At 40.9% G+C, this 18,454-nt stretch overlaps 1 pseudogene; it reads right to left on the bottom strand.

Moving 5' to 3' along the window:
- Window positions 1-15,508: 15,508 nt before the first annotated feature.
- LOC142442271 (calmegin-like) lies at window positions 15,509-17,078 on the bottom strand (annotated as a pseudogene).
- Window positions 17,079-18,454: the final 1,376 nt, after the last annotated feature.

Raw genomic sequence — 18,454 nt, 5'->3', positions numbered from 1 at the left:
GCTTCTAGAAACTCAACTTTTTAAGCTAGGTACTACAGAACATTATCTGCAGAAGCCTCTGTTGTGGATTGAATTATGTCCCTCAACTGATGTGTGTTAGTCCTAATTCCAGTATGTGTGAATGTGACTTGTTTGGAAATAGAGTTCTGAAGATGCTGTTCGTTAATATGAGGCCACACTGGAGTAGGGTGGGCGCTAATGCAATCTGAGGGCTATCTTTATAAAAGAGGGAAGAGACACAGATGGCTATATGGAGGCACAAGGCCATATGACAATGGAGTTATATTGCAGCTGCTCTCCAAGGAATTCCATGACTCCCAGAAGTTGCGAGAGACAAGAAAGGATATTGAGAATGTATATGGTCCTGTGATTACTGCCCCCTAACCCCCCCTCCCCCAACTCAGACAGCCTAAAAAACTGTGAAACAATAAACTCATGTTCTTGTAAGTCAGCCTGTGGTCCTTTGTTTCAGGAGTCCCAGGAAACTAACATACTCTCCCCACCACTTATCTGTCAGTTTGTTGTTCTGCGGCAGCTTGTGTGTTGCTATGATGCTGAAGGAAAAAGATCAGAAGGGTCACCCAAAGGGAACAGGTTTCAAGAGGTTCCAGACTAAGAGCAGACTGTGAGGAAGGGATAGTCTGTCTACTTCCGAGGTATCAGCCACCGAAACCCCTATGGATAGCATCGAGACACTGTCAGTTACTGAAAACACAATGTGCAGAGGTAGAAGATGAGTCTCTCAGGTTGGAAGGCACTCAGAATATGGTAAGTAGACCTTACCATAATGATGTGGATGGAGTAAAACCAGCAGGACCAAAGCCTGCAGGGCCTTCATTTGATGATGTAGCATGAATCGAAATGAGGTTAAACATCAGTTTGTAATTGGAAGTTGGAATGTATGAAGTTTGAGCCCAGGAGAGTGGAAGTCATTACAAATCGAAGTGGGAATACCTACAGATTGATATTCTCGGTGTGAGCTGCAATGGGCTGAAGGAGGGCTTATTAACAATCCGTGATCCGGAAATGACACAACCTTGTTTCCTGGGAAGACTCGAAGCATTTTCTAATAAAGATCAAGGATAGCAGTATGGATTACAACTCAATATAAAGGAAATGAAAATCCTCACAACTCTACCAACAGGAAATAGCATGATAAGTGGAGAAAAGATGGAAGTTGTCAAGGATTACATCTTGCTTGGATCCACAATCAATGCTCTTGGAAGCAGCAGTCAAGAGATCAAATGCTGCATTACATTAGGTAAAACTGCTGCACAAGACATCTGTAGAGTGTTGAAAACAAGGATGCTACTTTGAGGATTAAAATGAGCCTTACCTAAACTAAGCCATGATGTTTTCAATTTTTTTTCATATACATGAGAAAGTTGTACATTGAGTAAGGAAGTCTGAATTAAAATGGATGCATTTGAAGGGTAATGTTGACAACCAATATTTAAAATTCCATTGGTTCCAAGAACAAACATCTGTCTTGGAAGGAGTAGTCCGAATGCTCCTGAGAGGCAATGATGGTGAGACTTCATCTCACGTACATTGGACATGCTGCAGGAGAGACTAGTCTCTGAGGAAGGAATCATGCTTGGTAAAGTGGAAGAGCTGAGGGAAAGGCCCTATAGGCCCTCAAGGAGATGGACTGAGACAGTGGCTGCAACAATGGGCTCAAAGAAGAACAATTGTCACGATAGAGCAGGACCAGGCAGGGTTTGGTTCTGTTGTGCATAAGGTCACTATGACTTGGAACCAACTCAATGACACTGAGCAACAAAAACAAGAACAACATCAAGATCAACGACAATCTACCTTCAACATTTACCTCCTTGGACAAGGAATCTGCCTACTTGAATATGATTATCTGGCTACATTATCAGCTTGGTCAAGGTTCCCTTTCAGAGTCCTGCACGTCACCTGCCATCCTGGAAGCCTTAGTAGAAAAGGAAGTGTGGATTTATTAGGTGGAGTAGCCAGAGGCTAGACTAGGACAGCTGGTATGTCACTTCCTGGACTAGAATTTGTCATGGTGAAGGTGCCCAGTGACTAGGGGAGAAGAAATGTTCTTAGGCACCCCCTACCCTGATGCTGAAGAATCAACTTCTGGAATTAGGAGTTCTAGGCAGTTCTAAGCACCTCTCAACAGTCACTTATTAGCGTGGAGTGGAGAAAATGAGCATTTATCTAATGAGCCCACTTTGTGATTTTGGTGCTTGTTATAAACCCAGTTACTTTCCTGGGGACTCCCAGAGCATGGGCTGAGGTTCCCCACTCCCTGCTCCCCGGGGCCTTTGCACATACCCAAACATGCATGCTCTGGCTTGTGGGGTCCAGCATGGCTCCATTGTTCTCCTGTAATTTCTGTACATTGAATCATTTTTAGAACTTTAAAGTATGTTGTAATCAGACTCTTTCCGACTGGAAGAAAAAGATAGGCAAATGAAAATACTATGACTTAGGTCATCTCAAATCCAAACATGAGTTGATTCTGATTTATAGTGACCCTATAAGTCAGAATAGAACTGTCCCTGTGGGCTTCCCTGTAACTCTTTACAGCAGTGGAAAGCCCCATCTTTCTCCCAAGAAGCAAGCTAGTGGTTTTGAACTGCTGACCTTGGTATTAGTAGTCTACCATGTAACCACCTGGTGGAACATAAAAACCGTTGTGTTCACCAGATTGTAATTCTACAGACTTCTTGGATCAGAGTCAGAATTATCTGAGATGCTTCTGAAAATGCAAATTCTCTGGGTCCACTGCCATATTTTCAGCATCTTAGAAAGTCTTTCCTCATGAGTTTCCAAGATTGGGCAAGGCCTGGGAATCTGCATCTTAAATATTACCTCCTCACAAGTGATTATGATGGTACTTTGACGATTTCTGGTGGAGTTTAGAGAGCAGGGAGCATTATAGAAATGTCCACTAAGTGCTTGGAACAATTAGTTCGTTTGTCCATTCACGTAATGAATATTTTCTGTGTGCTTATCAGGGGCCTGGAAATTGTTTCAAGTATTAAAGATATTGCAATGTATAAGACCTAGCGAACTAAACAACTTTCTCTAGAATTCTCTAAGTTCACACTCCAAAGGCCTCTAAAGATACATATTCTTAAGGATAAGAAATAAATAAAAATAAAGCCTGGTAAACATTTTAATGGTCTCAAGTATTCCTTTACCCTCTTTTCAGGATGATTTTGATGCCAGTCATAAAAAATATACCCTTACGGTGAGCCCATAATTTAATTATATATATTTAACCTTAGAGTTAGGTCTCTTGGTATTTATTTGTTACTGTCTCTCTTTTTATTGTAGTAAATGATTGATAATGAAATCTAAGGAATACTATGTTCTAGGCACTATATTAGATACTATTCTGCCAGGAGTTCATAGCTTAGGGAGGAAAAGATTGGTAATGAGCCCACCATTAAAATACAGCATAATAGTTCTAAAGGCATGCATATAGTGTCTTTAGGGAACAGGGAGGAGTTAATCTTAACACCAGACCGTAGGAGAGCATCTCCTTTCTGTCACTAACAGATTTGAATTGATGGAGTCATGTTGCTTTGTACAAGAATTACAGAATCAAGCAAACGGGTGCCCACCATTGCACCCTGTACCACAAGTTCTAGAATTTGTTTTTTATTAGCTGCTGTTGATTTAATGCCAGACCCTCCTTCCTGGGATTTGTGTAATGGGAGGTGGTTCTGGACATCAAAAATAGAATTGTTTGAGGGAGAGAGCATTGAGCCTTGATCCTGATTTTTGGATATTTTTGAATATCCTTTTAGTACATATGAGAATAAGTTGTAATCATCAAATTAAGGCAGCAAGGATTCTTTTTGATACAGAGAATCTGTCAAGAAACAATAGCCTCACATTTTAAAAACATTACTTAAAACTTATCCTCATATATACATGTAACTCTAAGATGCCATTTATCTTTTTGAAAAAAGCATATTTATACCTTTTATTATGAATTTCCTTGTATGTAGGCAGATACTATCCTATTACAGACAGCATTACACTTCAAGAGAAGTCTTGAGATACCTTTTTGATGATGAAGGGCAATGCCCTTCCTCTTGAATCTGTCATTCCTGTCATAGTAAACCATTCGGTTTTCTGATTCAAAAGAGCAGTCCATTTCTGCTCACTAATTCATAAGTGTTGATTTTTTATGCAGTCTATTAACTTTTCAGTTTTCCTAGATGTATATATTGTACATTCCAAGTGCTGATTTTTAATTAATGTTTGCCACTCTTTCTTCTCAAGTTTGAGTCACACCTCATTAGCAAATAAAGGCCCTAAAGGTGTTCCATAGGCTAAATTCCATCTACATTAATATCATTGATTCTGCTCGGAGAAGGCAGCTGTCCGCCTTCCGACCAGAGGAGCTATTCTTCTGGTGCTGTCTCTGCAGTGTTGCTTCTAGTCATGAGGTGTGCAGTAGCCAACAATGGTTTGATTCTACCCATCACGCTTTCTGTCACCGATTCCTTGGGAGTGAATAGCCTATTCCTTCGCTGTAGTCTCCTCCGACTGTGGAAGCTTTGCCGAAACCATTCCCTTTGGGTGTCCCTGCTGGTGTTAGAAACACCAGTGACATAGCTTCCAGCATCCTCCAGTACACATGCCACAGCAGTACGACAAACTGACAAGGATGGGGCCATGCAAACAGGGAGCACTAAACTCTATTGCAGGGACTGATCACTTTTGCCACCCAGCTATGTTTAAAAGAAGCCACATCAGCAACAGGAACATTTTAAGTTTAAAATGAGCAGTTCTCAGAGTACCCTGTGGACCAGGCTCTGAATGTGAGTTGTTACTAATTGCAATTGAGTTGGCTCCAATTTGTGGTGACCTCTTGTATAACAGAATGAAATATTGTCATCTTCATAAACATTGGTACGTGTTAGTCCTTGGAACTCTGGTATCATGCCTTCCAACCTAAGACGCTCACCTCCAAACACTAGACTGAACAATAGTCTGCTATGATCCACAAAGATCTCATTGAACAACTTTTAGAAGTAGCATGCTAGACCTTTGTCTTCATCTGCCTTCATGTGGTGCTCCACTGGCTGATCCTGCTGGTGTTTGAAAGATTGGTAGGATAACTTACAACATTATAGCAACACACAAGCCACCGTGGTCTAAATACTTGCTAGATGAGTGGTGGTGATATAGTGTATATGCAGCCAACTAAAGATGTCTGCATGAGATTTGGAAAATGGTAATGTAATGAAACCCATGAAGCAAGACTTTTTTCACACCAAAGATCAAAGTGGAAGCATTAAATTTTCTGCAGCAGCTGTAGCTATAGCTGAAACGATTGCTGTGTTTTGCCCAGCTCCATGATGATTGGAAGGCTGAGGATGGAAGATGAATTTCTCTGGAGTGGACAGTGGCAGAGGTGGCATGCCCCTGTACTTACCAGCTAGAGTGAAAACCTCGAATTTTACCTGATTCTGTAGCATGTTGCCATCGCAGTGGCAGCGGATTTCATGGTAGCTGGGCTCTGTGCCATGGCTTTGGGAGTCATCCTTAAAAGCATAGCTTGACTGTCTTTTTAAGCCTCCCCTTTAGTTGGCCATAGATTTTATAACATGTTGTTATACAAGTCCTTTTCTACTTAAACTGACTAGAAAAGTAGGCATAGCTTTCAGAGGGCTCTGTATCTGAAGGTAGATGATCATAATGATACAGTACCACTCCTAAGTGGTCTTGAAGGACAGTGCTGAAGGAACCAACAAACCCAAACTCACTGCCGTCGAGTCAATTCCAACTTATGGCTACCCTAGATGAAAGAATGGAGCTACCTGAGATAGTTAAAGTTTATTGTGCCAGTTGGCTGATAAACACATGTGGGATTAATTGAAGGGCGGAGAGATAAATGGCTTGGTGATCCTCGCCTAAAGTTCTCAGGTCTCTTGCTTTGTGATGGTTGGATCAGCGTGCAGCTGCCTTAGCTAGTTCCCTGCTTTGGCTTGCAAGGCTCACTTCCTGCAAGAAATCCCCAAGAAGAAGCCACATGGACCTACTCCAATGCTGCCCTGGGTGCTGGAGCAGTCATGTGGAGACCCCTGCCAGCGCTGAGATGCTCACACATTCACTAATTCAGCTTTCCTCCTGCAGTCGGCATCATTGCGTGTGCTTTGTGAGATGGAGGAGGATTTTGTGGATTGGTGTTGGACATATGGGTTAATGTTGGACTTGTGGACTTGGGCAGCACTGGGTTGGGGTGTTTTCTTGATGCGCACTTACCCTTTATATAAAACTCTATGTTGTACATGTGAGTTTCTGTGGACTTGTTTCTCTAATGTACCCAGACTAACATACTGTCCCTGTCGGTTTCTAAGACGGTAACTCTTTATGGGAATAGAAAGCCTGGCCTTTCTCCTGAGGAGCAGCTGGTGGTCATGACCTGCTGACCTGCATTTATCAGCCCAGTGTGTAAACATTATGCTCCTTGTGATAAAGGGAACGTCTTCCAAAAGGCTGAACATTGGCTCCATTTTGCCTGGGAGAAGAGATATCCTGTTTCACGGACACAGTGAGATGATTTGGTAAGGTTCTCCCAACTCAGAGGAGTGCGATTGTGACAAGTAAATCTGAGGGCAGGGAGAAGGATTTTTAGATAGATCTCTCTAAGTCAAGTAGACAAAGCAGGAATCTATTTATGTCATATATATATATATGTATTTGTATATATATATGTTACCAAACAGCAACCATAGTAAGAAATACCTTAATAATTAAGTGGCCAAGGTAATTGGCTCTGTGGAATTCAACCAATGTCTTTTCCTGGTCACTTTAGCCTCTGCTTAGTAGGCTCATGAACCCAAAATGTCTCCAGCAGTAGCCAGTAGAACTAGAGGTCATTCATAGTCTCAGCAACAAGAGCTTCCATTCACCAAAGCAACCAGGCCATTGCCACAACGGAATTCTCAATATGCCAAGGGCAGAACCAACACCCAGCCCTCAATATTGCACCATTCCCTGGGGAATCAATCAGGCAACTGTTGGTAGATTGATTGTATTGGACTACTTCTGTTGTAGAAGAGGAAGTCCGCGCTTGTTCTCAGTGGAATACGCACCAGTTTCTGCCAAAATTACCAACTGTGAACTTTCAGAATGCTTCAATCAGCCTCGTATTCCACGCAGGTCTGCTTCGGCCTTAAAAATTCACTTGACGCCAACTCAAGTGTGGCAATGGGTTCATGCTCATGGAATTTACTGGTCTTACTAAGTCTCCCAATACCCTGAGACAGCTGGCTAGATAGAATGGTAGAATGGCCTTTTGAAGAATCAATTATAGTTATAGCTAAGTGGGAATCCCTTGCATAGCAAAGAAATATTCTCCAGAGTAGAATATATGCTTCAAATAAGCAATCGACATATGACAATCTCTCTCCTATAGCCCAAGTACATGTGTTCTGCAATCAAGGAATGGAAATGGGAGCGGCTTCTTTCACTACAGTGTATTAACATCCCTCCCCATTTTCTTCGCATTACTGTGACTTTGAGTTCTGATAGTCTAGGAAACTTAGTTCCTAGCAGGCAAAGAGAATGGTTTCCACCAGGAGCCATGACAGCGATTCTATTAAACTGGAAGTTGAAGTGGCCACTACCTGTTCCTGTGCACCTTACCTGGTATCCTCATGCCAGTGAATCAATAAGCAATGAATATATATATATACATATATGTGCATATATATATGACGCTGACTGCAGCATTATTCACAAGTAGCACAAAGGCAGAAACAACCTAAATGTTCATAAATGGAGACACAAAATGTACATACAATAGAATACTACTCATTCAGAAAGGTAAAAGAAGTCTTGGTTCATGCACCAACATGGATGGACCTTGAAGACAGTATGTGGAGCAAAATAAGTTAATCATAACAGGACAAACATAGTTGACTTCATTTATATAAAAAGACAATTAGAAAAAAATATAAACCAGTTTATTAGTGGTTATCATAGACTAACAGGGGATAATTAAATTACAATGCGGATATTGGAATACTGAGTTTTGGTGATGAAAAAAACTGCATTAAGGATAAGGGTTGTGGAGCCAATTCATGTAATTACTATCAATAACTTGTTGTTGGGTGCCATTGAGTCAGTCCTGACCCATAGCAACCCTATGGCTGATAGGACTAAGTACTGCCTGATTCTGTGCCATCCTCACACTTATTCCTGCTCTTGAGCCCATTGTTGCAGCCCCGCTGTCAATCCATGGTCCCCTCCTTCACTGTCCCTCTACTTTACCAAATCGGAATCCTCCAGGGATTGGTCTCTTCTGATAACATGTCAAAGTATGTAAGATGAAGTCTAACCATCCTTGCCTCTAAGGAGCTGTACCTCTTCCAAGATAGATCGGTTTTCCCTTTTAGCAGTCCACAGTACTTTCAATATATTCTCCAGCACCACAATTTAAATGTATAAATTCTTGGGTGTTCTTTATTCAATGTCCAAATTTCATATGCATTTAAGACAATTAAAAACATCATGGCTTGAGTCAGGCACACCTCAAAATAACATCCTTACTTTTCAACACTCTAAAGAGGTCTTGTGTACAGATTTACCAAATACAACCCATTTATTTATTTTTCTTTTTATCTCTTGATTTCTGTTCCAGTGACATTAATTGTGGTCCCAAGCAAGATAATACCTTTGATAACTTCAACTTCCCCCTCCCCCATTTATTGTGATGCTACCTATTGCTGGAGTTGTGAGGATTTTGCCCTTATTAACATTAACTTTCATGCATGTGAAAATCTGAATTAGTCAATGCTACATGATAGATAGGAGAGTAAATAAAAATGTATTGCTACAACAAATTGAGTGCATACATGCACAGATTTGTTCCGAACAAAATGTGTTTAAACATATCTCTTCCATCAGTGGGTGGCTGCAATCACGTTCTCTTAATGATGTATTTGTTTTAGTCTCTTTTGAGTCCCTTCAAATAAAGATCTAATTAAAACAGTGACTTCCAAGGGAATCCACTCAGTCATTTATCAAAGCAGAGAGGTCAGTTCAGAAGGTGATGATGATGACTGGTGGGTCATCTAGATAGATTTATTGAAGAACATGGGAGGATTGTGAGGGCTTATCATCAAGAAATTTTAAGAATACCATAAGCTGCATTGGTGAGAAAAAGAAAGAAAATTGGGCCAAGGAACTTGTCTCCATCGTTACAAAGAATCTGCAAACTCTTCGGGGGAACAAGGGCTGTCCTGTAAGAACGTCATTGGGAAACTTTACCCCATTCACCCTCCAGCCCTCATCTTGATCCTTAACAATTTTGTTTCTAGACCTCAAGAGCATCCATCTGAAAGGTATAGAATTTGAGCCCACCAGGATGCCCAAACTGCAGTTTTAATGTGGAATAAATTGAAGAGTATATAAGTCTTCTCAGAAGGACTAGAAAGATGGAAAAACTGCTTTGAATGGAGGATATATTGATATTTTTGTTGAATGCAAGGTTCCACGATTTTGTAGCAATACTTAGTGACTTAACGTTGTTTGTGTACTCCCTTAAAACTATGAGCAACTGAGGCTGCTTATGTATGAACAAGCACCTCATGGGATTTGGTTTCTTGGTTTGGAATTTGATGGCCAGGATTCCATGGGTTATTGGAGTTCATTGGAGTAATGTGTTCAGGGCCCCTGTTCTACTTTCTAGTTCATTAATATTGCTTGAGATCTTAAAAGCTTGCTATGGCTAGCCACGGAGCCCTGGTGGCATAGTGGGTTATGTGTCGGGCTACTAGTCGCAAGATCAGCACTTTGACGCCACCAGCCAGCCTGGGAGCTAGATGGGGTTTTCTACGCCCTTAAAGAGATAGAGGCTCATAAATTCCATCCTGTCATATTGTTATGAGTCATAATCAACTTGATGGCTTTGAGTTTTTTCTGTTTTGAGTCGTCATGCAAGGTACAAAAATTGGTTTCTAGTCACCTGGAGTGACAGGAAAGAATCAGGACTAGAAGGAGGACATAGAAAATTGAATTTGTGGCTCATTTCTTCCACGAGCAACTACGTCCTTTGCCGTGAAGAATTGCTCAGCATAGTGCTTGGCTACCATTACTGAAGATTTGCATTAAAGATTCTATAGATAAACTCAGATCAGAAGAGCGAAACATAGAGGAGAATGCCAAATTCTCAGGGCCTGGAGACTCTCTAGACTCTGGAGGTTGGATGAACCCCTGAGGAGATAACCTTTAAAGCTTAAACCAAAGATATCCCCTGAAGTTTTCTTTAAACAAAACCATAGCTTAGCAAGAATACCTGCCCTGCCAGTGTACTTCTTAAGAGAATTATCTACGCAGGACCAAAATGATAACAGCAAGGTGAAAGGTTAGATAGGAAACTTAGAGCACAGGCAATTTATGTTAATAGGGGATGAACCTCTCAGAAAATGAGTGAGAATGGTTGAGCGACTTGAAGCATGTGATCAACACCACTGAGTTGTTCATGTAGAAATGGGTGAATGGGTGTCTGGTAGGCTGTGCATATTGTCAACAACTGAAAACAAAATAAATTGCTAGGAAAAACAAAAGCAATGCGGGATGTTATTGTACCGACTGAAGTGATGGATTCTGACCACTCAGAAGAAATTGGGTTGCTATTTCACAATAGGAGCAAGGAAGAATATAGCTGGAATTTAGGCTGTCTCCTCGGTACTCTCTTGGTATTTTCCCATTCTGTGATAAAAATTAAAAATCCAAGAGAGACAGGGCTTTTCATGGCTCAAATCTGTCAAGAATGAAAGGAGGGGTACGACCTCACCAGACAAAAACCATGACCAGATGAGGTGTCTGTTGAGGGGAAAAAGTCATGTGTGACCCAATGACTCAAGGAAGAGTGGCTTTTGGCTTTATTGTGTTTATAGACATGATCGAGCCCCTTTGATCCGGTCACTCTGTAATTCTCAGAAACAGCTGCTTTTTCCAAAACAGAATTGGTAGTTGTAACAGAGAATGCTGTGGGGGAGGCATCTGACTGTCTCTAACTTCCCAAAGGGGGGCAAAAAAAGTCACCATCAGCATCAGCTGCCCAAGGACAATTCCTATGAGACTAAGATCAGACAGGCTTGCCCTCTCCAATTTTCCTGACTAATTCTGACACTAGCCGTCTCTTCCCAAACTCTCTGCTTCTCATCTGCACATGATAATCCCCTGCAATGGGTCGACAGGGCTCACAGATAATACTCATGAATATGGAGTTTACCAGGGAAGTTAACAGGTTACACTTTAGGTGAGAAATGCTCAGGGTACAGTTTTCTAGTCAGGATAGTTTCTTCTCTGCCATGCCTGCGGCAGACACTCTCTGATCTTCAGTCTTTTGGCCTAGCTGCTTCTATACTCAGGCATTGTTGGAAATACTTTTAGGGCTGCCAATAAATGACCAAAGGGTACACTACACCATATAAGGCATAAGCCACAGCTGGAGGCGTTCAGCTTTAGCTTCTTGTGTCAGCAAACCTAACTATCGTAATGAAGTACCTGGTGGGATCTCACGCCACCAGCCAGGCTCGTGCCCGAAGGCACTCAGTTTTGTCTCTTCCATGGGCTGGAAAATCCACCACATTGTCTCATGTGCTGGGTCCTGATTTGACTGCTGTTGCTGCCCTCTGCCATTCTTCTAGAGTCTCCTGAATCTGGGAGGTTGAATGTGCAGGATCTCAGGGTCCACAACACATATCCACTACTACCTTTTCACTCTTTCTTGTAGTAAGACACCCCCACTTCTTGCTTCTGAGATGACTCATTATGTATCTCAAAAAGCTGGCAATATCAATTTACCCTGTTAACAACCACTCATAGCAGAATCACATAATCTGATCATATATTCCCCCGCACGCTCTTGCACAGACACCTCAGGAAATAGCTAGCTATTTGATGGGAGTTACAAAGACTATGATTAGAAGACCATATCTTATCATTCCCTGGCCTGCGATAGTGAAAGAAGTGCATTATAAACATAAGGAAAGACCACATGGCAAAATGCAGAACTAGGATTGCAATTGTTTTGAAGATGTCTATTTGAGTAGTATCACTTCCCTATTTTCATAAGTGTATATTTGTATACCTACCACTTGCCTATTAGTATGCTGTACCACAGTATCTCATATGTTACTGTGATGCTAGAAACGATGCCACTAGTATTTTGAATACCTGAAGGGTCACCCATGGTAGACAGGATTCAGTGGAGGTAACAGACTAGGAAAGAGGAATAAGTGGCCCACTTCTGAGGGATAAGTAGCTGAGGGATGAATTGCTGCTGGGCATTGACATATAGTGCCGTAAGATAAACCTCATAGGTTAGAAGGCACTAAAAATACTCCTCAAAGTAGAACATTCTTATTGAAGTGAATGGGGCAAAGCCTCGGGGCCCTTTGTTGATGGAGCATGACTCAAGGTGGGAAGAAACAGTTGCAAATACCCATTAATAATTTGAATGTGGAAGGTGTGAATTATGAGTCTAAGCAAATTAGAAGTCATGAGAAAATGAAATAGAACAAACATGTAAGGACGGACACCCTAGGCATTAGTGAGCTAAAATGGATTAGTATTGGCTATTTAAAATTACTCAGGCAAGAGGCTTACGATATTTAGAATGACAAGTTTAAGATGACTGATGATGCAGCTATTGCCAAAAGAGCGTTTCAAGATCTAGTTTGAAGTACAATTGTGTCTGGAGTTGGGGAAACATCAATATGCATCTATATACAAGAAAAACCAGCTAAAATAATATACTGTTCAAATTTACTACCAAGTAAAGTCAGTGATGAAGAATTTTTCCAACTTCTCTTGCCTGAAGTTGATCAAACGTGCAACCAAGATGAATGGACTGAAAGTTGGAAACAAAGAAGGACGAGCAGTTGGGAAATATGCTGTTGGCTGGAGATTGCATAAAGTGTGACTATACTCTTGTACCTTGCCAGATGGAATACCCAGGAATCAACTTGACATCTGTGAGAAGAGATGGTGAAAAAGTTCAATGTCACCAGCCAAAACAAGGCCAGGGACTAACTGTGGGAAAGACTATCCACTGCTCTTAGGTTCAGGTTGAAGCTGAAGAATACACAAATCCATGTGATTAAAATCATATTAAGTTAAAGAAATGCTACATTGATTCTATCCCATCTGAATGTAGAGACCACTTTGAGAACAGATTTGATGCATTGAATACTAATGACTGAATATCAGATGAGCTGTGGGGATGATATAAATAATATAGTATCATTTGATCTCCCTTTTGACTCATGTTAAAGTTGTTTCAGTTAAAAAAAATGAAGGGGAAACACATGTAGATTAAGTCTTTAGTGAATCCCCTGTGACCATAGACCAGATTTGTGAATGGCCTTGCTATCATGCAGAATGCATTGGAAAGTAGATTATTGCAGACACAGTTAACTTAAAATTTATTATTTCATCTCTCTTATGATTAATTTTAAATTTGCCCTGTTTTTTCAATTGTTGATAGAATCAGACAACCATATATAAACTCTATAGCATTTAGCTCTGTACAACAGAGCCCTCTATCATTTTTATTATAAAACTGTGTTAGTCTGGGTAGACTAGAGAAACAAATCCAAGGAGACTCATATGTGTTTAAGAGATAGTTTTATATAAAGGTTGATTGTACATTAAGAAAGCATCCAAACCCAGTCCAGTCCAAGCCCATAAATCCAATATTAGCCCATATGTCTGATACCAATCTATAAAGTCTTCTTCAGACTCACGAAACACAGGCAATGATGCCGAATGTAGCACGATCACAGGCCAGTGGGTAGAAAATCTTTGGATCCAGTGGCATTGTAAGCATCTCAGCGTTGGCAGGGGTTTCTATGTGGCATCTTTGACATCAGAGGTCTGGTTGCATCAGGGTAGGTCCATGTGACTTCTCCAGCTCCTGGGCCGTAGCGCCACGTGTCTTGTCAGTAGAGCGTTTCCAAGGGAGTGGATATATATAGTCTGTCCCGCCTCTAAGGAAGAAATACAGGAATCCCCAGAATTCTCAGCAGCCCATGTCCAGACAGAGGCCTCATTGGCTATAACCCGATTGACACCCCTTCACTCTTAATTCTCTCAAGTCCCAAGTTGACACCATATTATATAACTACCACAAGGACTACCCAGTATGCTGTGGTATAACCATTTACCTGGAAACCCCAACAACTGATTTTTCCAAGAACAGTGAAGCGACTGCAGGCTAGTTTGCTCTGTACAAACTCATACAAAGTCCAAACTACTAAAACCATGTAACTTCTAATGATAACAGTCTCAGAAATCTGCTATGTAACTTTATTTTTCAAATTCAAAGACCAAGTAATTTCAGGTTGTTTTTTTTTTTGTTCCCCTGAAAAGAAAGACTAAACGAAACCATTGAAAGAATAATAAGGCAAGCCATTAGAAAAAGGAGGGGAAGACTGATTCAAGTTCAGCATTGGTACACTGATTTTAGAATGCCTAGCTCTCTCCCACAGGTTAAAAATATTTTGGTCAGATTTGTAAGGTAGAATTGGGATCATGATAGTGGGGGAGGAAGCATTTAAGAACTAGAGGAAAGTTATATGTTTCATTGTTGCTACCCTGAACCCTGACTGGCTAATCTCCTCCCCAAAACCCTTCAGTAAGAGGGTGTCCATTTGCCTACCGATGGGATTTAAGTCTCCACTCCGTACTCACCCACATTTACAATGATATGATTTTTTGTTCTTTGAGGCTTGATACTTAATCCCTTCAACAGCTCATGGTCACACAGGCTGGTGTGCTTCTTCCACGTGGGCTTTGTTGCTTCTCAGCTAGATGGCCTCTTGTTTATCTTCAAGCCTTTAAGATCCCAGATGCTATATCTTTTGCTAGCCGGGCACCATCAGCTTTCTTCCCCACATTTGCTTATGCACATGTTTGTCTTCAGTGATCATATCAGGAAGGTGGGCACCCACTAATATGATTTTTAGTTCAGAAGATGTACATTGGTACAGATAGCAACTGGAAACACGGGGAATCCAGGACAGATGACTCCTTCAGGACCAGTGGTGAGAGTGGCGATGCCTGGAGGGTGGAGGGAATGTGGGGTAGAAAGGGGGAGCTGATTACAAGAATCTACGTATGGCCTCCTCCCTGGCGGATGGACAGCAGAGAAGAGGGTGGGGGAGACATTGGACAGTGTAACATATGACAAAATAATAATAATTTATAAATTATCAAGGGTTCATGAGGGAGATTGGGTGGGGAGGGAGGAGAAAAATGAGGAGCTGATACCCAGGACTCAAGTAGAAAGCAAATGTTTTGAGAATGATGATAGCAACAATTGTGCTTGACACAATGGATGTATGTATGGATTGCGATAAGAATTTTACGAGCCCCCAATAAAATGATTAAAAAAATATTCGGGTCCAGTTTAGTGCTTTGGTACTCACCTTCTGTGGATTGACTTTCCTGGCCCATCTCAAGATCCCATGCTTTCATTTGCTTCCCCATCCTCTTATCCAGGTTTAATTGATTTATTGCCTTCTTCCTGCCCTTCTAGGATCTCAATTTCTTCACTCTTTTACTTGGGTTCACCTTTCTTTTACTTTTACTTAGGTTCACAATTCCTTTCCTGGAATTTTGCCATCACTTTGCTTTTTTCTCTTCTTCCAAGTCTACAGGCTTTCCCAGGGCTGTCTTCCCTCCCCCACTTCTTGTTCTAGTGCTCCTTTTGCGCCTAGTTGGTGGTTCAAAAATGTCAGCTCTTTTATTCTCTGCTTTTTCACTTTTTCTCTTTGCTTATCTTGTCCAATAAAATGAATTAATTAATATGAGTGGCAGCACGGCTGTCACAACAGAAATGAGCCAAAGCAATGGGTGTTGTTCAGCAGCTGTCATGAACTGTTTAATTACTTCAGGTTCATTAGCATTTGCCACCATTGTTTCAAGCCCTAACTACTGCAGCCCAGTGGTTGGTTGCTTCCTTTTCTGAACAGATAATGGAATTTTCAAAGTAGAGATCAGAGGTCGTGGACCAAAGCTCTAAACTAAGGACATGGATAGATGCCAGAAGAAATGTATGATAATCTTCAAAATATTCTGGATTAGGGATTTTTCAAAGACCCCAGATTCCCTGATAATTAGAGCTGTCAATCATTGGAATTCTTCAGAAGCCTTTGAAATTGGGGTTATCTATCATACATGGTGTCCACTCGCCACATCCAACTTGACAGGCTGGGTTAGGAATGTGGGGTGCTTTGCATTCTCCATCCATGTCTTCATTCCGGTCAGCAGATTTTTCAGCATTAGGATCTGGGATAAATTTGGGTTCATTTGTCAAGCAAGCCATCAAGTTTAGCAACACTTGCATCTTCCATCTGGGCAGGTTCCCTTTTATCCCAATTACCTGCTTTGACGGCAGAAGGATCGGGGAGTTTTGCGTTTTCATTCCTGTCATCGCTTGCTTTGTCACTGGGATCTTCAATCTCTTTGGGAGGATTAATTGGAAGGACCAGAAGACATCCTTTGTCTCAGCTTTAAAATATTTTCTGCTTTCCTTTCGATTGAGCTTTTTAACCTGTTTAACATTTTAAATTATAATTAGGTTTTTGTTTGTTTGTTGAGTTTTTTAATGTGTTTCTGTATATGAAATCCTGGTTAGGTAAATCTATAGAGACAGTAACTAGATTAATGGTTCCTTGGGGCAGTGGAGGTTGGAGAAATGGGGGTGCTAATAATGATGAGTATAACAATAAAGAAAATGTTCAAAAACTGATTGTGCTGATGATTATACAACTCTTCTTGATGAAATGGAATTATTGAATTATATGCGAATATTATGCCAATAAAGCTTTAAAAAGAATATCATTCACGAGGAATGCAAAAGGTAATGAAAAAGACTGAAGTGAAATAAAAGACCAAAGTGGAAGCCAAAAGAGATGTGGAAATTTGCTTTTGAACATATTGTTTTTGTGTGTGGTTAGATGCCATTGAGTCATTTCTGATTTATAGCAAGCCTGTATCCAACAGGAGGGAACACTGCTGAGTTCTATGCCGTCCTCATAATTGCTGTCTTTTGAGTCCATTGTTGTAGCCACTGTGCTAGTTCATCTTTTCAAGTGTCTTCCTCTATTTTGCTGATCCTCTATTTTACAAATTAGGATGTTATTTTCCAGGAAGTGGTCCCTCCTGATAATTTGTCCATTATAGAAATGTCACCATCCTAGGTTCTAAGGAGCATTCTGAATGAACTTCTTCCAAGACAGATTTGTTTGTTCTTGCAGCCAATGGTACTTGTCAACACCATAATTTAAATGCATCAGTTCTTCTCTGAGTTCCTTACTCAAAGTTTATGAGACTGTAAATGTTTATGGGAGTAGAAAGCTTCCCCTACTTCCTGCAGAGCAGCTGGTGGCTTTGAACTGTATACCTTTTGGATCACAGCCCGATTCGTAACCATGATGCCACCAGGGCTAGGATTTGGGGGATTAGTATTTTTATTAGGAGTACATTAATCCTCAAAGTGACATCTTTGCTCTTTAATGGTTTCAAAAGTCTTAGGTTTGCCGAAATGCAACGCATCATTTGGTCTCTTTACTATTGCTTCCATGGGTATTAATTGTGGATCCAAGTAAAATAAACCGGTTGAATCCCATCACTGCAACTGATCTAGATAACTCTTGTCTATACTCACTTCATTGAGTATTGTAAGTCATTGAGCTCTGTTCCTGCTGAAGTTTCTTCTTACTATCATTTCACTGCTATCAGGAAAATTAACTCAAAGCCTTGAATGACTTTCATATCTCATGAGGACAACATCCAAGAATCTTCATCTTCTGCCTCAAAACCATCCCCTTAGGCCAGGCTCTTTATCTACATTTATTCATCCAGTTCCTTATTTTCCATCTGTGGTAGTTACATAAGTTCACGTCAACTTGAAGGACTATAAAAGGATAGGGGTGGTATTAACCAGTCAATCAGGTCACAGCCTGATGGTGCCTCCTTGTAGGTGTGGCTATCTCATAAAGAAACCCCTGGGAACCTCCCTTTCTCTCATGCGCACTCTCTGCCTTCACCTTCCTGGTTGCAGCCAGAAGCCTGGATATACATCCACTGCCATTGGATCCAGAATACTTCACACCCACTGACTTGTGATCTTCCTACATTGCTTGTGGCTGCACGAGTCGGAAGAGGGACTTATGGACTAGTATAGGACATATGGACATAGGAATAGGCTGGGATGTTTTCTTGATGGATGATTGCTTCTTGATATGAAGTTCTTTTCTTTCTTGTACCTATGTACTTGTCGGTGCCTCTGGATTTGTATTTTTATACAATCCGCCTAACACCCCAAAACTTTTTGGACTTGTGTCTATTTATTATACTTCATGTTGCTAATAGCAGATACTGTTTCCTCACTTTGGAATCTCTTATACTTTTTTTCAAATTGAAGAGCTCTTTA

This window comes from Tenrec ecaudatus, chromosome 3 (genome assembly GCF_050624435.1).
Source record: "Tenrec ecaudatus isolate mTenEca1 chromosome 3, mTenEca1.hap1, whole genome shotgun sequence".
In the NCBI taxonomy this organism is placed as follows: domain Eukaryota; kingdom Metazoa; phylum Chordata; class Mammalia; order Afrosoricida; family Tenrecidae; genus Tenrec; species Tenrec ecaudatus.
This window is presented reverse-complemented; position numbering and strand designations above follow the sequence as displayed.